This window comes from Diceros bicornis, chromosome 5, assembly GCF_020826845.1.
Source record: "Diceros bicornis minor isolate mBicDic1 chromosome 5, mDicBic1.mat.cur, whole genome shotgun sequence".
NCBI classification, from domain to species: Eukaryota; Metazoa; Chordata; class Mammalia; order Perissodactyla; family Rhinocerotidae; genus Diceros; species Diceros bicornis.
Window position 1 is genome coordinate 68,917,835 of NC_080744.1, and position 23,020 is coordinate 68,940,854.

The window sequence follows — 23,020 nt, forward strand, 5'->3', positions numbered from 1 at the left end:
CTGTATGTGGGACATGGCCTCAGGATGGCCAGAGAAGTGGTGCGTTGGCGCACGCCCGGGATCCGAACCCGGGCCGCCAGCAGCAGAGCGCATGCACTTAACCGCCAAGCCACGGGGCCGGCCCGGCTGTACTGTTTTAAATTCTCCCCAACAGTGCACAAGCCTTCCTATTTCTCTACATCTTTGTCAAAACTTACTGTTTTCTGTTTTTTGATTGTAGCCATCCTATGGGTGTGAGGTAGTATCTTATTGTAGTTTTGATTTGCATTTCCCTAGTGGTTAGTGATGTTGAGCATCTTTTCATGTGCTTATTGGCCATTCATATATCTTATTGGACAAATATCTTTTCAAGTCCTTTGCCCATTTAGGTTATTTTGTTGTTGTTGAGTTTTAGGAGTTCTCTATATATTCTGTATATTAATCCCTTGTCAGATATACGATTTGTAAATATTTTCTCCCATTTTGTGGGTTGCCTTTTTACTCTGTGGATAGTGTCTTTTGATGCACAAAATTTTAAAATTTTCATGAAGTCCAATTTGTCTATTTTTTCTTTTGTTACCTGTGTCTTTGGTGTCCAACTTCATTCTTCTGTGTGGATATCCAGTTTTCCTAGCACCATTTGTTGAAAAGACTTTCTTTTCCTCTTTGAAATGCTTGATGACTTTGTCAAAAATCAGTTGACTATATATGTGTGACTGTTTCTAAGTTATGTTCCATTGACATATTTTTTCTTTTTAGTGATACCATTCTCTCTTGATTACAGTAGCTTTATAATAAGTTTTGAAGTAAAATAGTGTAAGTTCTCTAATTTTGTTCTTCTTAAGAATTTGTTTAGACTCTTCTAGGTCGTTTGTATTTTCATATAAATTTTAGAATCTGCTTTTCCATATAGATTTTAGGATCAGCTTTTTATTTTCTATGAAAACATCTGTAGATTTTGCTTGACACTATGTTCACTCCACAGATCAATTTGGAGAGACTAGACATCTTAACACTATAAATATGATATCTCTCTCCATTTACTTAGATCGTCTTTAATTTTTTAAGAGCCATGTTGTTTTTAGTTTTCAGTGTAAAATCTTGCACTTTGATTTTTTAATGCTATTATAATGGCATTTTAAAAGTGTTTTATTTCCAATTGATCATTACTAGTATATAAAAATATAAATGAATTTTGTATATTGGCCTTTGTTAGTTGTAGCTGCTTTTTTTTTAAAGATTTTCTGGACTTTACTGTGTAACTATGATGTGCATGTAAGTAAAGATAGTTCTATTTCTTCCTTTCAATTTGTATATCTGATTTTTCTTCCTTGCCTTATTTTACTGACTAGAACCTCCATTACAATATTGAATAGAAGTGGTGAGAGCAGACATCCTTGGCTTGTTCCTGATTTTAGGGAGAAAGTTTTCAGTCTTTCACCATGAAGATGTTATCCTCTGGTTGAATAGCCTCTTCTAGTGCTCGTTTGATGAAAGTTTTTTTTTTCAATCATAAATAGGTGATTTTGAATTCTAATTGTTGTGTTAAAGGATTTTTAAAGGGGTTTTATAATCATGACACTCATATAGATATAAAATGAACACTTGTCAGATATTTTATTTAACTCACTAATTAGTGAGGAAGCTGGTGAGATGTTAAAGTTAGTTCAAAGGAAAATGTGAAGAGCTACTTATTTATATGCAGTAAAGGAATGCTGAGATAAATTTTTCAAATAGTTGCAAAATCTGGTCTATCCACTGGGCGATTATCAATCGTAATCCACTGGACGTAACTAATTTGCTCTTTTGTACACAAGAATAGTTCATATTATTATTAATTTTTTACCTTTTATCAAATTGAAAAATTGCTCAAAGGCAATGGAAGATGGAGGTAATGAATGCATGAGTTAGAGAGAGCATTCACTAGTCTTTTTTTTTTTTGTCCATTTCAAAGCTTTTCACTATTTTTTCTGACAAAGGGTCTTGCTTTGAATTTCCATGATCCCTGGTGATGTTAAACAGCTTTTCATACATTTATTGGTTATATGTCTGCGTTCTGCTGTGAAATGCCTCTTCATTGTCTCTTGCCTATTTTTCTGGCCCTGTTTTGAGTGTGTGTGTGTTACTGCTTTATATGTTATTGATAATAATACATTATAAGTTGTGTGTATTGTGGATACTTTCTCCTAGTTTATACTTTGTTTTCACTTTCTTTAAGGTATTTTTTGATGAACAACGGTTCTTAATTTTAATATGGCCAAATTTCTCTTGTTTAAGAAATCTTTCCTTACCCTGGGATCAAAAGATACCCATCTTTTCCACTAAGTTTTTTAAAGTTGTTTTTGACATTTAAGTCCTTAATCCATCTGGGGTTGATTTTTCATATGGTATGATGTTAGGATCAAATTTCGCCTTTTATTTTTTAACATAGATATTATGGACTGAATGTTTGTGTCCCCCCAAAATTCATGTTGAAGCCCTAACCCCCAATGTGTTGGTCTTTGTAGATGGGATCTTTAGTAGGTAATTAGGGTTAGATGAAGTGATAAAGGTGGGGCCCTGGTCCCATGGGATTAGTGCCTTTATAAGAAGAGGCACCAGAGAGCTTTCTCATCCTTTCTTCCATCTATGTGAGGACACAGACAGAAGGCAGCCAACTGCAAGCCGGAAAGAGAGCTGTCATCATAAAAACAGCAACAAACAGGAGCCCACCTAGTGGCATAGTGGTTAAGTTTGTGCGCTCTGCTTCGGTGGCCTGGGGTTCGCAGGTTCGGATCCCACGCATGGACCAATGTACCGCTTCTCAAGCCAATAGAGGAAGATGAGCACCGATGTTTGCCCAGGGCCATCTTCGTCAGTAAAAAGAGGAGGACTGGCAACAGACATTAGCTCAGGGCTAATCTTCCTCACCAAAAAACAAAAAACAACAAACAATCACATAGAGACAGAGATTGGATTGGTGGTTACCAGAGGGGAAGGGGGGAGGGAGGAGGGTGAAAGGGATAATTAGGCACATGTGTGTGGTGATGGATTGTAATTAGTCTTTGGGTGGTGAACATAATGTAATTTGTACAGAAATTGAAATATAGTGGTGTACACCTGAAATTTGTATAATGTTATAAACCAATGTTACTGCAATGAAAAAAATGATAGAAATTATTAAACTCAAAGATATAGGGGAGACAAAGAGGAACCTGACCGTGCTGGCATCCTTATCTTAAACTTCCAGCCTCTAGAACTGTGAGAAAATATTTCTGTTGTTTAAGCCACCCAGTCTATGGTATTTTGTTATGGCAGCACAAGCAGGCTAAAACATCTTGTTTTACATTTACTCTTTAATACTTGATGTTTCCCTCTGTCAGACACTGCTTATGTGAGGAGGATCAGGATTACATCAGTCCTAGTGATACCAGAGCAGGAGTTGGAGAGCCCCAGGCATCAGAGAGCTTGAATCAGTCACTCCTCACCCCATGCAATATAACCGCAGGTCACTTCTTTATCTGTTTCTCTTGAGGAAGAAGCTGCCTTTAGGAGGAAACACTGCTGAGATAATAGTTGCTTAGCTGTGGGTTTGCATAGGAGGAGAGGGTGATGTGAAGAAGTAGCCAGGGAAGGTTAGGGTGTATCCAGGTGTTTTTGTCAGCTCCTGACTATTTTCCTGAGGACATGAAACAAGAGGTCTGAGTAATGCATATATGAGGCCAGATTTTGTGTACATAGATGCTGGGACACAAGAAAAGCAAAAGTAGAACTTCAGTAGTTCTTTTTCTGTTTTGTTATCCCATAACTTTGGTGGGCTGCCTCTTGCCTCAGGCTGAAGCCACCATTCCACACATACCAGTTCAAAATGGGTCCTTGTCACCCCAGGTATTTCTCATAGTTCTCTCCATTTTTCCTGGATAACTTCCCCAAGGGCTGATCTTCTGAGAGGGAGTCAGCAGTTTGGCTAATTCAGCATCTTGGCAGGAATTGGAACCAGTGTAAAATTTTTCTTAGCCTTCTTAGACTTCTTTTACATTATTCCAGGTAACTTCTCTGACCAAACAAGTGAGTAGGTTCAAGATTCCTCAGTCATCTGCAAAACTTCTTCCTTGCCATGTCTGAAGCCCTCTATAGAGACTGTGTAAGGTGTAGGCTGGCTGTAGCAGAGTCCTACAGAATCCTTTTTGACCATCCAGTGGTGTTTCACTGAGTTTTCACCCTGCCAGTGTTAACTTTTTGCATAGGTGGAGCCAAAAGATCCTTTAGGTGGTGCAACTTGCTTAATTCTAAGAGGGTCTCTGACTTAAAGTGTATCTCCTTCTGCTTAGTGATGTTACTTTAAATTCTAGTTCTGGACAGGCATTCTTGCCCAAAATGACCCATGAATTTTTAAGTATTTTATTGCATCTTTCATGTAACTTTGTATTCTGCTTATAATGAGTATATTAATATTACAATGTTTTAAGGTACTTATGTCAAAGAAACTTGCCACTCCAGGAAAATATACTATATTTATTCTGTTGTTTTGCTTATTGCCTGCTGTCTCTCTCTGCCCCCTCCAAAGAATTGTCCACACCATGCTACCTTCCATTATAAATCCCTGTGTTGTACTTATTTTCCTTCTTTCTGTGTGCTTCCAGAGGAGAGACAGGGCCTGTTGCTCATTTGTTTTTGTATGCCTAGCCCTAACTAGATTTGCCACAGAATAGGTGCTCTATAATTGTTGAAATAAATTAATACATAGCAAAGTACTTAGGATTCATAACAGGAGTTGTATTCTAGGGAGAAAAGTATGTACTCATAGCCACAGTGGGTCCTGTATTTTGGCATAGAATTTGATGACTGATTATATTGGTTGGGCGGGATGGGAAGTTGGGGGGAATAGGAAGAAATCAGGGATGATGTCTAAGTTGGGCAATTAAATGCGTAGTAGTGCTGTTTATTTCCAATTCATGTTCAGGTATAGAAAGAACTTGTGGGGTGGGAGATAGATTGGATTTTGAAATATTTAGTTTGAGGTTTGTCTGAGATATTCAAGTGGAGATGTGCAGATCTGTCTGCAGTTCTTGGAGAGAGGTAGGGGCTTAAGAGAGATTTTGAGGCTAATAGATTTTTCAGGAGTAGTCAAAGAAAAAATTGCTCAGGATTGAGGACAAAACGCCAGAGCACATCTACTTTTAGTGGACAAGTATCAAAAAAGGCACTGGGAAGGAGATCAAGAAGGAGAAATCAAGTGTTAACAAAGGATTTTACAGTAACACCCTTGGCTTCCTCTCTACCTGGAGGCCAGATTTTCCTTTCAGCCCCCTGTATTTGATCTTTGTCCTCAGACCTTTTCTTACTTTGAGCATTCTCTGCTGGGAGAAATTGTGGATGAAATATAGTTTTATTTTTGAACCCAGCAGTTGCTGGTTCCTTTATGTTTCCTCTAAATTCTCCTTGAAAACAGAATACTTTCTTCTTTAGCTCATCTCTCTGTGTGTACCTTCTGTTTTATATATTAAAGAAACCAGTTGATGCTTTGGACATTCTGTTTGGAAATTATCTTAGCTAGAAGTAACAGTTCATTACCAACATTTTCTGTTTTTTAACTTACCACAAGCAGCAGTTTTGCTAAATTTTCTGCCACTTCATAACAGGGGTCTTCTTTCCTCTAGCTTCTGAGAACATTTTACTCACTCTCCTTTAAGGCCCTGCCAATAGCCTCCTCAAGGCTCATCAGGGTTTTGCTAGTGAGATCCTCAGGGCCCTTCCAGCTAGTGCCTATCACCCTACCCCAAACCCAGTGTCACAGATTTTATGTTTTTGTTATGTTAACACTCCAATTCCAGGTACCAATTTCTGTTCTGGTAACTATCACTGTTTAACAAACCACCCTAAACCTAGTCCCAAAACCTGTATTGCTTTTCCTAACCTAGCCTTGGAAGCCATTCAGGGTCACTCCACCACACTCTCTTGGTTACAAGCAAGTTAAAAGCCAACCTGGATTTAAGGAGAAAGGAATTAGACTCCACATCTTCATGCAGGAGTGGCAAATTTTCATCATAGAAGAGCATGTGGAATGGGAGATATTTTTGCAGCATATTTGAAAAATAGTCTGCCACTGAGGGGTAAAATAAAATACATGAGATTGTGAAAGAAATGAATTATATTAAAATTACCAGGGCCGGCCCCGTGGCTTAGCGGTTAAGTGCGCGCGCTACGCTGCTGGCGGCCCGGCTTCGGATCCTGGGCGCGCACCGACGCACCGCCGCACCGCTTGTCCGGCCATGCTGAGGCCACGTCCCGCATACAGCAACTATAAGGATGTGCAGCTATGACATGCAACTATCTACTGGGGCTTTGGGGGAAAAAATAAATAAATAATAATTAAAAAAATTATAAAATTACCAAACTGTGATAAAATAATATGTGTTTTTTTAACATGGTAAACAACAAGATATATTGGCAGGCCTATAGTAATTTAGTAAATTGGTAAATATAGTAAATATTAATAATTTTAGAGGTTGGAGAAAATAAAGAAATAATTTATTTTCCCCTCCAAGTTTATGGATCTCCTGAATTCTATCCACAGACAATACGGTGTCTAGATTAAGAACCCTTGGATTAATGTAGTGGTGTTTGCAGAAGTCATATTGCTGTAGACTAGGGAGTGAATTTGTGTGAGGGAAAGGAGAGTGAGAAGGCAGAAACTAAGGGGAGGATACCATAGGGTAAGTTCCGTATACTAACATTTATTTACCTTTTAAGGTTTTATTATTTTTTAGATAGTGACTTAAATGTGTTTATGTAATGAGGCAAAGATGCTAGTGAAGAGAGAAAGTTGAATATGTAGGAAAGCTAAAGGTATCTGAGAAGGCAGGAGAGGATGTGGTCTTGAAGTTAGCTGAAAGCATTAGTCTTGGACAGGAGGAGAGGCAAAAGGAAAGAAGTTATGGATGTTTGTGTGTGCTATTCATTTATCAGATCATGTGACATTCTGAGAAAAATATACATATAATAAATTTCAACACAGGAACAAAGGAGGCCAAGGTGGGCTCCGGAGAACGTTGTAGCAGAGGTCCTGGAAAACATGAGGATGTTGGGGATAGGATAGGGTGGGGAGGAAGAGGTAGAGAAATAGGGACAGAAAAATAACTGATAATGCAAGTGATTGGATGCAGAAGACAAACTTTGCCTCGTTTACAGTCTTCTTTAGTGCCTTCCTTAGACCAATCATTCTCCTTACCATGGATATCGATACCAAGAAAAGTGGAATGAGAATAAAATGCGGTTACATATTCTGACTTCTGTTTATTTAGAGTTAACTTTTTCTCAATGTCTTATGTAGCATATATAATTAACACTTGGAATGCCTTTGCCACAAAATAACATGAAAGCTGAGGAGCTTCTTTTTCATGGTTACTTGGGGGGTGATATTAAAAAGCAGTGCATGTGTTTACTGCTTCCGTGCTTACCACTGGATAGAAATTGGCCTCAAAGGGTCCATGGTTTTCTTTGTCATTAGCCAACAGACGCTTGCCACAGTGTTTTGCTCACTGAGTCTTTATTTAATGTGAGGGTAATGCATCTCTGTACACTAATGAGAAGAGCTGTACAATACAGTAGCTCATTTGTGTATAACAAATATCTGCCTGCAGCCACACGTTGATCCTTCACTAATTGATTGTTTTTTTTAACCAAACTGTTAACACCTGGTTGGCATATCTATCTTCAAATTGCTTTGACTTTTTAGTAAGTTGATGTTAGCTTTAGTATGTCTGTCTTATAGGAGAAATATTTTTTGTCTGTCAAAGAATTACTTCAGATCTTCTTGAAACATTAAAATTTTTAAAATTTCAGATTGGTACTATATATCATAAAAAACCTTAGGCCTCTTGGCACAAATATTCATTTATACATGAGTATGGTATGAAATTGCTAATTCACAGTATTATGTATATATCATATAATATATACAATGTTGTGAGTATTGTATATATCACATATATACTTATATAAGTATATATACTTAATATATGAATATATTATACTTATATACTAATATATAAATATATAAGTATATATACATATATTATTATATATACATTTTTACTACAATTAAAATATTTTGAAATATATATGTAATATACATTATATATGTAATATTGCAAATATTATATATATTTATTGATTGATTTTATTGTGGTGAAATATCCAAGCTCTCTCCACACCCCCCATCTTCCCTTCAACAGCTGCCCCTTTGCTACACTTCAGGCCTTGGGATGCACATACCTGCATGAGGACCTTAGCCATTTGAGCTGGGAGTTCTGGAGTTCCAGGTGGGTGAAAAGTGGTCTCTGGGGCTGAGACTCAGTAAGGCACTTCCTCTTGGTCTTGTATGTACTTATTACATGGAGAGGTGTGGCCACATGAGGGCCAAAATCCTGTTGCCTTGATCTAAGCGTAGTAGTGATTTTAATAATCTTTTAATAGGACTACCAAACTTGATTGCCTCCAACTTTATTTCTTCCTTTTGTTGTATGGCCAGAAGGATATCTCTAAAACCAAAACCATTATCACATTTCTGCTTGAAACCTTTCAGTGTTTCACTTTTTCATTGGGATAAAGTCCAAACTTCCTAAATTGGCTCGTTGAAGATCCTTTGTGCCCTGTTCTCGTCATTGCTCACTTTTTCATCCTTACTTATTTTCCAGTTCTTTAGTTGCCATGCCAAACAAGTACTTTTTTCTATCTACACGACTTTGCACAGGCAGTAGGTCTGTCATACTCCCTCTCCTCATGAACAACCACTAGTATATCTACGAAATTCCTACTAATCTTTTAAGGCTCAGTTAAAATATCAGGTAGTCTGACAAGCCTTTCTTCACTTCCCCAGGAAGAATTAAGTCCTTCCTCTTCTATATTTCCCTTGTGATTTGTACCCATTTCTATTATAGCACTTGTTTCATTATGTAATATTTGCATATCTGTAAGCCACACCCTCTGCCTTGAAAGGCAGGGGCTAATTTGATTCAGCATGGTATTTCCAGCACTAATAGTGCTTGGCACACATAAGTGCTAATAAATGTGTGTTGAATGAAGAATGTAATCAGTGGAGTGCTTTAAGTGTGAATTGCTCTCAATAGAGGACTATGTTTGTAGTAAACTCCTGCATATCCAAGGTGATTGAGGAATGGAGTATTCCAATAATTGGTTATGCTGCATAACAGCCGATTACAAATGATCAATTTTAGATAATTTTAATACAAAACAAAATGGGCTGTACAGAATTTCTCTGTTTTTGTTAATCCATAAGATGCTTCAGCATGATCATTCTGAATAGTATGGCTCGTTTACAGCTATGGCTGAGGAAGCTGGAAGGGGTCAAGTGTTATCTGTAATGTTGCTTTGTCACAAGCTGAGCCTTGTTTTTTCAGTTGAATCTCTAACACACTATTTTGCCTACTTATGGAGTATACTATAAATTTGACGCTAGGTGAAAGATAACAATTGTGTTATTATCAAATGTAGTTTTAAAAATGCGCAGAAGACAGACAGGCAATATACCTTAAGGTGTATACACTATCTCAGTTCACCAGACAACTTGCCCTGTTCAGTGACAATCCTTGCTGAGCCCAAGTGAAGTCTTATGAACTGAGCTAAGCAGTTAATTTGATGGTACTCTCTGGCCATGACTATTTCAAGAGTACTTGATCCCCACCCAAATTATATGTTTATTCTTCTCTGGTTCATATGTAAGTAGCGTGAGTGGTTGCTGCTCATTTGTCTGTTAATTTAATGTTAATTTAATTTCGCTCTCACCTGCCCAGAAACAGTGTTGCCAGTTATTATTTGTAAAACTCAGAAATTACTTTTTCCTTTGGTGAGGAAGATTAGCCCTGAGCTAACATCTGTTGCCAATCCTCTTTTTGCTGAGGAAGATTGGCCCTGAGCTGGCATCTGTGCCCATCTTCCTCCACTTTTCATGAGGGACGCCTGCCACAGCATGGCTTGATAAGCAGTGTGTAGGTCCACACCCAGATCTGAACCCTCGAACCCTGGGCTGCTGAAGTGGAGTGGGCAAACTTAACCACTATGCCACTGCGCCAGCCCCTAGAAATTACTTTTATGCATATGGGCCCACATTTTCATATCTTTGAAAGTGGCTTTGAGCAGAGGCCTGTTTGGACCACAGGGAACATGCTCTTGCTGTATTTGCGCGAATGATCTGAAAACCATCAAGGTGGCTGAGCTCTGACATCCTACATTGCTATGCCATGTTCTCTTGTTAAGCTTAGAAATCTTCCTGCAAAGCTTGATCCTTTTTAAAGGAAGAATTTGGAATATCAAGCAGATATATATTTTCTTAATGACATTCAGAAACATGTATTGTAAATGTGACTGTTTTTTAATTGCTATATTGTTCAATTGGCTTATCTCCACTTGAATCCTTTTCTTTTAATCAGTTTTCCAGCCTCTCTGTCCCTTCAGCTGCATAATAATGTAGTATTTGTAAGATAATTACTTTATAAAAGTGAATCATTTTGACCTAAGTACAAGAACTCTTTGACCTAAGAGTTAACTTGAAAATCCTACATGAAAGAAAGGACGGACAATTTAACGGATTGATTAAGTAATTTTAAACAATGTGAATATTAAAGTCGTTAATGATAGAAACAATGGGCTGTTTGATTGAGTGTGATAAAATATTCAGCAACTTACTAACCCAGCTGTCCTGTTTAAATAATCTATGAACAAACAGAATAAAAATAATTCTAGCTACCTTGTACTAAGCCAATATCAACTGAGGTTTTAGTTTGGGAAATATGTCAAAAAACTTTGATTTGAGCATTTTTACGTTAAGAAGCTGGTTGATTCTATTTAATACAGAGTGGAAACATTTATGTCTCTATCGTATGACTTTAAAAATAATTTTTAACAGAATAAAAGAATGTGATTGCTTGCTGAGGCTTACTTTTTTGTATTAGTCGAGTTAAGAGTAAGAAAAATGTTCAATCTTGGTCTTAAGAGAAGCAGTATTCAGTGTCCTAGGTTTTACTCCTGGTTCTGTCACTAAGTAGCTGGCTACTTTTGGTGTCTTGGGTTTTCTCATGAGTCAAATTAACTATCTTACAGTGAAAATCAGTTGGATCTTATATGTGAAAGTGCTTTGTAAAATGTATACCACATTTAGGAGTTAAGCAAGATTTTAGCCCCTCTTCTGCCTGCCTTTTAACTTTGGCCTGGTCAGTTAAACTCTCTGAGTTTTTGTTTCTTTAAAGGTGAAACAAAGGAGTTTGGCCTGTATATTCAACTTGGGGAATACTATTTAGATTGTGTTCATCTGTTACAACCTATATCTTATGATTATTTTTCTCTCTCTCTCTTTATTTAAACATGTGCTTGCCCCTGCTCCCATTACTGATACTATGATTACCGAATAATAAGACTGGATTCCATTAATCTTCCCCTGTTGCATTTCATTTAATCTTCCTATCAGTCTTGTGCGAGTAGGTGGTAGCCTCATTTTACTGATGAGGAAAACTGAGGTTCAAGGAGGTTGCACAGCTAATTAGTGGTAGAGGTAGGATCCCAGTCTCTGATGCCAGTGTTCTTTTTTAGATAGCGTGTGGCTTAAGTGAAGACACATTGCCACATACCTCATCTAATGCAAGCTTTTGATCTCCATTGTTTTCCTATTCTTTTTTCTCAAAATGAATAGTTAGAGCCTTACCAAAATGCTTTTGTAGAAAAATACATCTATTCAATAGCAGTAAGCATAATTTGGAAATTTTAACATTATAGCACCATTACAAACACTCTTGTTAGCATTATATAACATGTACACTATATCTGGGAGTCTTTCATTGCTAGAAAATATAGTTTGTCCTTCAAGTTCTGTTTTAATAGGTATATTTTATTCTTAAAATAAAGCATCACTTAATGTTATAGATGATTTTAAACTTGGCTTTTTTGTGCTTGCTGTAGAAGGAAAACAGGTGATCTAAGTACTTACTGAATTTTTTTTCCATTTATAAAATCCTAGTTTATTTTGTGATTCTAGGAAGAGCATTATACATGGCAAAATTTTCTTTTCTAGGAGAGTATTGTTTTATGGTATTCATAACTTACATTTAAATTTAAAAGAGAAATCTCTGGACTATCTGAAAGGAGATCAGGCAGGGATTAGGACAAGCACGTCCGGAAACATTCGTTTCTGTCTTGAGTTTATTTTTGAGTTCTGTGTTTTTAACATTTCCTTTTATAAATAGAGCCTCAGATATCCCCTTGTCCACGCATGTCAGCACTAGATATTGATCTTACTTAGAACACTCTTTTTTAGGGTGACTGACAGCACTGGTTCAGCCAGGACTCCGATGCTGAACCTTTCTGATTCAGAAACCTTCACCCTTGGGACATTTCTTAACTCATGTTTCTCTTTTTTCTGTTGAGAGTTTCCTGGTAGTCATCACTAGTCCAAAAGTGAGTTCCTTTGAATAGCTCATTGGTCACAGTTTTATTTTTATCTTTCCAGCTGATGACTTTGAAATGGCTGTGGCACTTTGAGGAGACCTTATCTGCTGCCACTCTTAACCCTGTTCACGAAACTCCTGCCACATAGGAGGCCTTCTTTTCTGTTCTATGAATATACCAACTCCATTCCAGCTTCAGGGTCTTCTTTTACTTGTCCCTCTGTGGGGAATGGTCTTCCCCTGGACTGTTGCTTGGCTGTATCCTTCTTGTCATTTAAGTCGCAGCTTAAATGTCCCTTCTTCAAGAGGTTTTCCTTGGCAACTCACTATAAATTAACTGTCCTCCAACATTCTTTATTACACGACTGTGTTTTATATTTCTTTTTAGCACCTAATGACTAATTGATAGTTATTTATTACTTATTTATCTTCTCTGATGGGGGCAAAGACATTCTATTTTGTTTACTGCTGTATCTCCAGCACCTAGAACAGTATATGTTACAGTAGGCATTCCAGTAAATATTTGTTAAAAGACCAAATGAATGAATACTCTTTCTATTGGCTATTTATGAAATTCTTTATTTTACTTTTTTAGCTTTATTTTTTTGGTAGTCAGGAAGGTACAATTTAATGTTTTTGCAATTAATGTAATTAATGTACTTAATTTATGTACTTTCGACGTTTTTCTCTTCCTTTGTTATTCTGTTCCCTAGTTGCATTCTTTCAGAGGAAGGAGGAAAAAACCTTCTAATTTTCAAATTCTTGAGATGTGACTGTTTCAATTTATCTACTCTTTGCCACGTGAGTGTCTGAGCTGGTGCAACCTAATCACAAAAGCAATTAATAGGTAGGAAAATTGGCTCCTAACAGCTGCTTCAGTCCTGCTTGAGTTGGCCTCTCCCCCAAGGGACTGTCACTGTCAATCCAGCAAAATGAAATTGCCTTCCCGTAAACATTTTTTTCTAGAATTATAGAACAGAAACAAATTCTAGGTTTATAAAATGAGTTAAAATGTGTCAACAGAATAGAAAAGAATAATGACCTGCTGCTGCAATTTGAATTCTGAGGCATGGCAACAAACGTTTATTTTCAGAAGAGTTGACGTTGAAACTGTAGCAGTTTTAGTTCTATTGCAATGACTTTATTATGCCAAAAGTGTAGATTTAATAACTTATTTATTGGCGTTGTTGAGGAAAGCGACAATTCTATACCATAATTTTTGACCCTCAGAGCTTTGGTTTGTGACATAGTTTTTGAGTCCTTGCTCCTTTGGTTAACTCTGTGGAAAGGGGCAGGTTTTGGAAAGAATGCAACTTGATTTCCTTTCCATTTCTTTCCCCACCTATTAATTCATTCACTACAGATTCCATTCGACCATGATAGACCTTAACCATTGTTATGTGCTGTAACTGATGCATCCACTTTAAAAATGGATTTAAATGGGTTTTATATTAACAGTAAGCCAGTTCTAGGTTTTATATTGACATTTACCTTACTGTTAGCAAACGTGGCATTGGTCTGCCTTGATCCTTTTTGACAAGTTTTATTTGATGTGATTCCCAGTCTGAACTAGTTGTGAAATATGTTCTCCTTGAAAGTCGCCTTCTACTCAATACTCCGTTCCTTTCATTCCTTTAGAACCTCTGGCTTTTCATGAAACTAAAAGAGTTTGTGTCATTAAATTCTGCTTTAAGATTTTGTTACAAAAATTAAGAGAAGCTTCTTGTACAATGAGAGTATTAGTTTTTGGATAAATGAGATGGGCCTTTGTTATGCTAATGTGGTAACTCATGGTGGACCCCTGGGTAACTTCAGGATGGGGGCTGGTCACCAGAAACACCAGCCACATGAGTAGAGGGTTGGGACTTTGGGCCAGTCTGACCTCCAGGGAGGTGAGGAAGATTTGGACATTGAGTTCAGTCATGTGACCAGTGATTTAATCAATTATGCCTAAATAGTGAAACCCCCACAAGAACTCTGGACACCAAAGCTCAGTGGAGCTTCTTGATTGGTGAACACATCGATGTGCTGTGAAGATGACGCACCCTGACTCATGGGGAGAGGGCATGGAAGCTCCTCATTCAGGACCCTCCCAGACCTTGCCCTGTGTGTATACTTTATAATAAAACGATAATTGTAAGTATAATGTTTTCCTGAGTTCTGTGAGTCATCCTAGTAAATTATGAAATTGAGGGGATCATGGGAATCCCTGAATTTGTGGCCAGTTGATTAGAAATGCGGGTGGTCTGGGGACTCCTGAAGTGTGGCTGGCATCTGAAGTAAGTGCAGTCTTGTTTGGGATAATGTCCTTTGACTTGTGGGTTCTACGTTGACTCTGGATTGTTAGTGCCAGAATTTAATTGCAGTACACTCATTTAGGGTTGAAACAAAGTAGTGGTACATTTGTTATAGTTAATGAACCAATATTGATACCTTTTTATAAACTAAACTCCATAGTTTGCATTAGGGTTTACTCTTTATATTGTACAGCTTCATGGGTTTTGGCAAATTCATAATGTCATGAGTCTATCATTAACGTATCATACAGGATAGTTTCACTGCCCAATAAATCCCCTGTGTTCCTGCCTTCCTCTCTTGCCCCCAAACTCCTGACGCCACCACTCATCTTTTTACTGTCTTTATAGTTTTGCCTTTTTCAGATTGTCATGTAGTTGGAATCATATAGTACGTAGTTTTTTCAGACTGGTTTCTTTCACTTAGCTATATGCCTTAAAATTTCCTCCATGTCTTTTTGTGGCTGAATAGCTCATTTTTATAGCTGAATAATATTCCATTGTGTGGATTTACCACAGTTTATCCATCACCTATCGAAGGACATCTTGATTGCTTCCAAGTTTTGGCAATTGTGAATAAAGCTGCTATAAACATTTGTGTGCAGATTTTTATGTGGATGTTGGTTCTCAAATCAGAGCACAATTGCAGGATCATATAGTAAGATTAAGTTTAGCTTTGTAAGAAACTACCAAAGCTGTTTTCCAAAGTGGCTGTACCATTTTGCATTCCCACCCGCAGTAATTGAGAGTTCCTGTTGCTCCACATCTTCGCCAGCATTTGGTGTTGTCAGTGTTCTGAAATGTAGCCATTCTTATAGATGTTTAGTGTGGCCTCTCATTGTTTTAATTTGCAGTTCCCTAATGGCATGTGATGTTGAGCATCTTTTCATGTTTATTTTCCATCTTTTTTTTGATTAGGTGTCTGTTCAGATCTTTTGTCCACTTTTTAATCGTTTTTTTTTTTATTGTTGAGTTTAAGAGTTCTTTGTATATTTTGTGTAACAGTCCTCTATCAGATATGTCTTTTGCAGATATTTTCTCCCAGTGTGTATCTTGTGTTTTCATTAACAATGTCTTTCGCAAAGCAGTTTTTAATTTTAATGAAGTCCAGCTTATCAGTTGCTTTATTTCTTGGATCATGCTTTTGGTGTTGTGTCTAAAAAGTCGTTGCCAAACCCAAGGTCACCTAGATTTTTTCCTATGATGTCTTTTAGAATTTTTATAATTTTGTGTTTTACGTTTAGGTCTGTGATCTATTTTGAGTTAATTTTGTATAAATTTTGTTTTACATTTTGAAAAAATTATAAAATATTTGAAACATACAGCTAGATATGAAGACTAATATAATGATCCATATATAAAGTACCTACCAAATGGCTTTATGAAATATTAACATTTTACCTTATAAAGCTACAGATTATAAAGCTAATGCAGTTGTGACCCCTGTGAATCCCTCCTAATCTCATCCCTTCTCTCTTTCTCAGAAGTAATTCTTTTTATGAATTTAGTATTTTTCATATCCGTGAGTGTTTTCATAGTTTTCTAAATATTCATCATATTATATGGTATTGTTTTACTAGTTTTAAAGTTTCACATTAACAATATTATGTTTATTACATGTATTTCAGCAACTTGCTTACTTCAAAACTCAGCATTGTGTTTTGCAATCTAGAGGACTGTTTTTTTACCATAGAGAAGAATATTTATTTTAATCGAGAGCAATTTAATATTAAAGAATTAATTTATTATCAGTTGTAATTTTGTCTTGGTTTCCTGTTAGCATAGACAGATTTAGTTCTTTTTTTGTGTGTGTGTGTGTGAGGAGGATTAGCCCTGAGCTAACATCCGATGCCAATCCTCCTCTTTTTGCTGAGGAAGACTGGCCCTGGGCTAACATCTGTGCCCATCTTCCTCTATTTTATATGGGACGCCGCCACAGCATGGCTTGACAAGCTGTGTGTCGGTGGGCACCCAGGATCCGAACCTGCGAATCCAGGGCTGCCAAAGCAGAGCACAGGCACTTAATCACTACACCACTGGGCCAGCCCTGACAGATTTAGTTCTGACCTCAGGGTTAAAGTTTTCAACCCTTAAACAGTGTACCTTTAAACTTTATTATGGGATGTTTTTAGAGACTTACTAAATTCATCTGAAGAGCTACTTTTTGTTTTAGGAATTTTTTTGTGTGTGTATGGGGGAGTGTTTTTTAGAATGCACACACAAGTGAGATTAGATCATTGATATTGTGTTCCACAGCTACCCTGTTAAGAATACTCAACAGAAGCCAGAAAGACTTAATTATTTAAAGTGTGCTCCTAGTTGGAGAGCCTACTTTTTATAGATTTCTTTCTGGGGAGCTTTTTTAAAGTTGTGGGTTCTTGACTATAACCATTAGTTTCTGAAAGAGAGCACCATTTCTAAGTTAGATCAGAAGATCCCTACAGTGCAAAGTGGAGGTGAAGCTATAGCTTCCTCCTACAGCTCGATGGAAGTGACTTGATTTTGCTTGGAGCGGGGAGAGTTGAACCTAATTATTTATGCTGATGTATGCAGCAAGTTTTATCCAGTAAAAGCAGAAGCTGTGAGATCTTTGTAGAATTTTCTGTGGCCTAAATTAAATCTGCACCGCACAGGATTACAGTCTGTAGGAAGGGCTACTCCCATTGTCTGCTGTGTTAATTGTGCATGCTAACCTGTCACTGGTGATTTGATTATTATTGCTCATTTTGTTTCCTTTGGTTTGGTAGCAAAAAAATCTTGAATTTCTACTGTGTTACACATTTGAAAATAATGACATCTCTCTTCCCCCAAGATCATTTATTATAGGCTCTAGAAAGCTGTATAATGGCACTTCCAATTCAGACTATTTTTCTATCGACATCTTAAAAAATCTATTGTATTGTAAAGCATCATTGACACATTCAGTTGTAATTTAATGAGAACAGACTAATATGCCAAGGGAAGTGATTTTTAAGTCCCTGTTCTTCCTGCTCAGCTCTATTGCATGAAATGAGAAAAGAGTTTCTCTCACTTGTGTCCCCTTCAAGGATGAAATGTGCTCCAGATCTTGTTTCCTCACCTTTTCTTCTATTAAGACTGTGTTCATATTGGTGCTATACTAATAAAGAGGTACTGATAAATGACATTTCTCCTGCTGAATTTTCTAGAGTTCATTTTTTGCATGATGCCATGGTTTTATATGTCATTTCATTCACAGGCACTAGTCCATGATAAATGTTTTGTTACATGATCTCTAAGACAAGGGTGTAAATTAAAAATTGAGTTAATGCAGATTCTCTGTGCCAGATAGAGTGTATCTCCTGTTTGGGATTTTATGTTCAGGGTCTTATATGACAGGTGATGTACTTATTGATCTCAGGTTGTTATAGACCTATTAATTTCAGACAAGTCATCAAATTCTCAGTTTGGTCGTGTAGTTACTTTAGATTGTTGATTATAATCTTTTCTTCCTTGATTTTTTAAAATCAATGTTTACTGAAGTTTTCTTCTCTCAAATAAGTGAAATATTTCTGGCTCATTTTAAAATAAATGATATTCATTTTGTCTTAGCATACTTAGAACAGTTTTTTTTTCTTTTTTCTAAGTAGAGCTCTCATGACTATGTTTTCTTGTTCCAGTTGAGTTTATTTGGACTTCCTTTACTCTCCTACCTATTTCCCAGACTTCAGGAGCACAGAATCATGCTTCTAACTGCTGGCATCCTGAGGGATAGACCCATCTCTTAATTGGTTATTTTGTTATCTTTATCCCAGTCATTTCCCTATCTCCACTCATTTTGCTTCTTCCCATAAGCACCGACTCTAATCTGGTTAATATATGTCTTAAGATATTTGTGTATCTTTGGAAAATACACAGTGTTTTCTGTGTGTAAGTTTGTAATTTTCATAAATGGCATTGGGCTGTACATCTCATTCTTTTTTTTTATTCAGCCCTATATTTAAATGATCTATCCTTGTTGTTATATGTAATTCTGGTTCGTTACTTCCTGACTGCTGTATTCTATCATGTGCATATTCTTATCCATGCATACTATGTATCCATCTATTTATATACTCCCCTAGTGATCTTTATGTACCATAAACAATGCTGCAATGATAATCTTCATTTTATTTTATGGAGATACATACCAAAGAATGGGAATGGTGGGTTGTTGGATGTCCATGATTAAGTTCACTAAGTATTGCCAGATTGCTCTGTAGAATGACTAGGCAGTTTATTTTATTTTATTTTTTCCTTTTTCTCCCCAAAGCCCCAGTAGATAGTTGTATGTCATAGTTGTACATCCTTCTAGTTGCTGCATGTGGATGCCGCCTCAGCATGACCGGAAAAGCAGTGCGTTGGTGCGCGCCCGGGATCCGAACTCTGGATGCCGGCAGTGGAGCACGCGCACTTAACCCCTAAGCCACGGGGCCGGCCCCCAACTAGGCAGTTTATACTCCTTTCAGCTATGCATGAGATTCCTAGACCATTTTCTGTGTAAGCAACTTGGCAACCAAATTGGCCTGAAGAGTTGCTTTTATGAACATGATTAGTAAACTCCCAAATTATTTGTCTATGAATAAGATAAAACCAAAGTCGGTTACTATTAGTCCTCCACTCAGAAAGGACTCATGAGTGGAAAAACTGCCTTGGTTGCTAGTAAAGGTCCCTATAAAGGGATATTTTTGATGAGGGAATATGAGGGTGAGCCCTCATTGCCAAACATCTCGGCCTACCAGCCGTGTGGAGTTTAGCTTAGCAAGCTGTGAGTGATTAAATTCTTTGTGCCTAACATAGTTCTTGTATTACAAACATGAGTGAGGAGACTCTCTGCTCCTGAAGCTCTTTGGTTGTAGGACAAGTGGGTGCAGTACTTTGTGGTTATCTCTTTTTTGGGAGACCTCTTTGCTTTGTCTGTGAAAAGTTGGCTCTAGTCATGCAGACTTTCATGGCAGCCCTCCTCAGGTCACTGTTGTTCTTTCTACCTTGCTTTCTAAAATTAAGGCTCACAGGTACCTGGCCTGTTTACTATGACCATTCAGGATCCCACCAGTTCATCATCATACCTGACTTGGTAAAAGATTCCCTGGGAAGGGACGTTGTTAGTGTGGCATTTGTATCCTGAAGTGTGATGATTGGGGTGGGAGGGATGGCATGTTGATAAGTCCCTTTGAATTAGTGAAGTGGAAATCAGAAAATATTATCTAGAAGCATGGATTAATTAAAAGTAGTAAGAGGCAGGGGCTGGCCCGGTGGCGTAGCAGTTAAGTTTGCGTGCTCTGCTTCAGTGGCCCAGAGTTTGCTGGTTCGGATCCTGGGCGTGGACCTACTTACCACTCATCAAGCCATGCTGAGGTGGCATCCGCATAGAGGAGCTAGAGAGACGTACAACTAGGATACACAACTATGCACGAGGGCTTTGGGGAGGGGGAAAAAAACCAAGTAGTAAGAGACAGCATGATGTATAGTGGCTAGAATACAGATAATAGTGCTGGCAAAATAGCAGACAAAACACATTTTCCAGTCTTTAGTCATCTAAATTCCCATTGAAAAGACCAATAGACAAATGGATGGGGAAAATCCTTCATATGTGTTGGAAACTAGAGCTTGATGCCACTCGTATACCAGAAAACCCAGAATAATTTTTCTTAGGCTGCATTTTTTGGCGAATGAAAGAAATAATTGACTGGGGACCTCTCAGGAGAACCTTTCTGAGAGAGAGCTCCTAACTTGGAAGGGGCAAAATCTTGATTAGTGGTCCTACAAGACACAACACTTAAATTTCTCTCGTGCCTCTCAGACCAGAAGTATTGGTACTTTGTGAACAGTGTTCATAGATCCAGAGTTGGCTCCTAGTTCCTCCCTACAAGAAGCCCGTCCACATTAAGTGGCCTAGTCACTAAGTTTCTAGCTGCTAACACCACTGTTTCAAACTCTGTCCAGGTTGGTGAATCTCCCAAGTAGCAATCTAGTGAGGTTTTTGTTTTCAAAAAAATTCGGTTATTAAAAGCTGTGAAAGCTGAATGTCATTATGAGAAGGGGGCAATCTGATAGGATTCTGAAGGGACGAAAAATATAGTTACCAAATTAAAATCTATGGATGCAGTGAATAACAAATTAGGCACTCGAGAAAGACAAACTTGTGAAATCTTTGCCAAACTATAAAGGCAAAAGATGGGGAAATGAAAATGATGGGAAAATAAAAGGAGGATAGGTCAGGAGATAAAATGTACAAACAGTATAAATTTCAGAAAGAGGGAGAGGGAGCAGATACATTGTTCAAAGAAATAATAGAAGAAAACATTGCTGGCCCAAAATTAATACAAAGAGAAATATGAAAATATACCCTGCTGGATTTTTCAAATTTGGAGACATTTCTGCTGGCAACAGTATAAAACTGGAATTGATGGATGTACAGAGAGCCAACTCCTAAATTTTGCCATGAAAGAGCAGACTGCCTGGTCAAAAGTGGGAGAGATGCTGAGCAAATCCCGTTAAATATCCTCCACTTCTGAGGAGCAAGAGCAAGTAAGAGCAAGCAGAAGCAACAACTAGAAAGCTGGCAAGATGGGAGGCCACCTTCCTGGAATAAAGGGTAGTCAGGACAGAAAGACTGCATGGTGGGGTATAATCATTAGAAAAGAGAGGAAAGAATTATCATTCACAGGTGTTAATGGTGATCTACCTAGAAAGCTAAGAAAATTACCTGAAAACATATTTGAACTAATATTGTTACAGGGTTGTTTACTGACTAAGTATACTAAAATCAGTGATTTTTCAATATTCTAGCAATAACTAGTTAGAAACTGTAAGAAAAAAAATCCCATAAGTATTTAGAAAGAATAAACAAAAAAGTACAGAAATTATTTTAAGAAAATTTAATTTTACAGCAGAACATAAACTTGAATCAAGTAGAGAGATTAAACATGTTTCTGATTAAAAAGACTCAGGATTATATGGATTCTTTCGAAATCCATGAATTTAATGTAATTCTAGTCAAAATCCCAACAAACTTTTTTGATTCAGAGGTGGGATGGATAAGAGAATTTAACAAATTTTTCTGAAATTGATCTAGAAAATTTATGAAGGAATAGAGTTATGAAGTTGGAGTTGCACTACAATATATGAGAAGATTTTTATAAACCTGTAATAATTAAAACCATATGATAATGACTAAGAATAGAACAAGCTACGCTTGCAAAAAAAAGACATATTAGTGTGTGATAGTGATGTTATTTCAATTCATTGGGAGAAAGAATGAATTAGTTAACAAATGGTGCTAGGAAATAAGTTGAAAGACTATAAAATTATAGTCATACTTCACACCTTAAACTAAGATTTCAGGTGGATAAGATAATGAAATATTCTTATAATGGAATAGAAGAATTTGAGGAAATATATATGTAAATATCTGATCAAGTAGTGGAGAAAGCCTTTCTTATTTTAAACATTTAAGAAAATATTTCTTCTTACACATTTATAATTATTAGAGGAAAGAAATATATAAGCAAAAAGAAGAAAAAAATACCCAGAATTCCACCCAATCAGAGACCACCATCGATAGCATGTTGGTTGTATATTGGAGGGTTCTTTAAATGTAAAATGAAACAAAGAAACCACATATAAAAAGTGGTTGATTTGGCTGCACAAAAACATAAATGTGTCAAATACTGTTAAGAAGCAGGGGTCAACTACAGACAAATATGTATGCCACGTGATAAAATTTTAACACCTTTAATGTAAGAAGAGCAATAAGTCAGTAAGAAAATGAATGTCTGAATAGGAAAATGGGCAGTCATGAATAGGCAGTTTGGCAAGGAAAACATAGAAACAACCAATAAACATGGGAAAACATTGTCAATCTCATAAGTAAACAAAAACATTGAAAATAAAACAACAAGGTACTTTTTTTTTTAATCAAGATAACTTTTTAAATCTACTAAATTACTAAAGCTTTTTAAATTGCAAATCCCAGTGTGGAAGTTGGGGCTTGGAAACAGCCGCTGTCATTAACTAATTTATATTTTCCTCAAACTTTTCTATTTAAAAAATTTTTTTAATAAAATAAAACAAATTAAACAAAAAGTATTGTATGGTGACTGTTATTACTTTTTAGATTCAGGAAAAATAATCAGCCCTTGTATTTTGGTAAAAAAGGACCCAAATAATCATTATTGGTGAAGAGAAACGTAGTCTTATATCACTAGGGGTAGAATAAATTGATACAACCATTCTCTAGGGCAGTTTAGAAAAATTTGTTAAAAGCATTCATGATCTACATACCTCTTGACCCAAGAATTTTACTTAAAA

At 36.9% G+C, this 23,020-nt stretch overlaps 1 protein-coding gene across 11 annotated transcripts in view; it reads left to right on the forward strand.

Moving 5' to 3' along the window:
• The window catches only part of PEAK1 (pseudopodium enriched atypical kinase 1), a 319,364-nt gene that overhangs the window by 54,344 nt on the left and 242,000 nt on the right, over positions 1 to 23,020 (forward strand). For 2 of the 11 annotated variants that reach the window (XM_058542131.1, XM_058542137.1), the window contains exon 3: positions 14,375 to 14,552. The exons of the other annotated variants lie outside the window; for them this stretch is intronic. The gene's annotated coding sequence lies outside the window, so the exon portion shown is untranslated. The remainder of the gene's footprint in view (positions 1 to 14,374; positions 14,553 to 23,020) is intronic. 11 annotated transcript variants of the gene reach the window in all.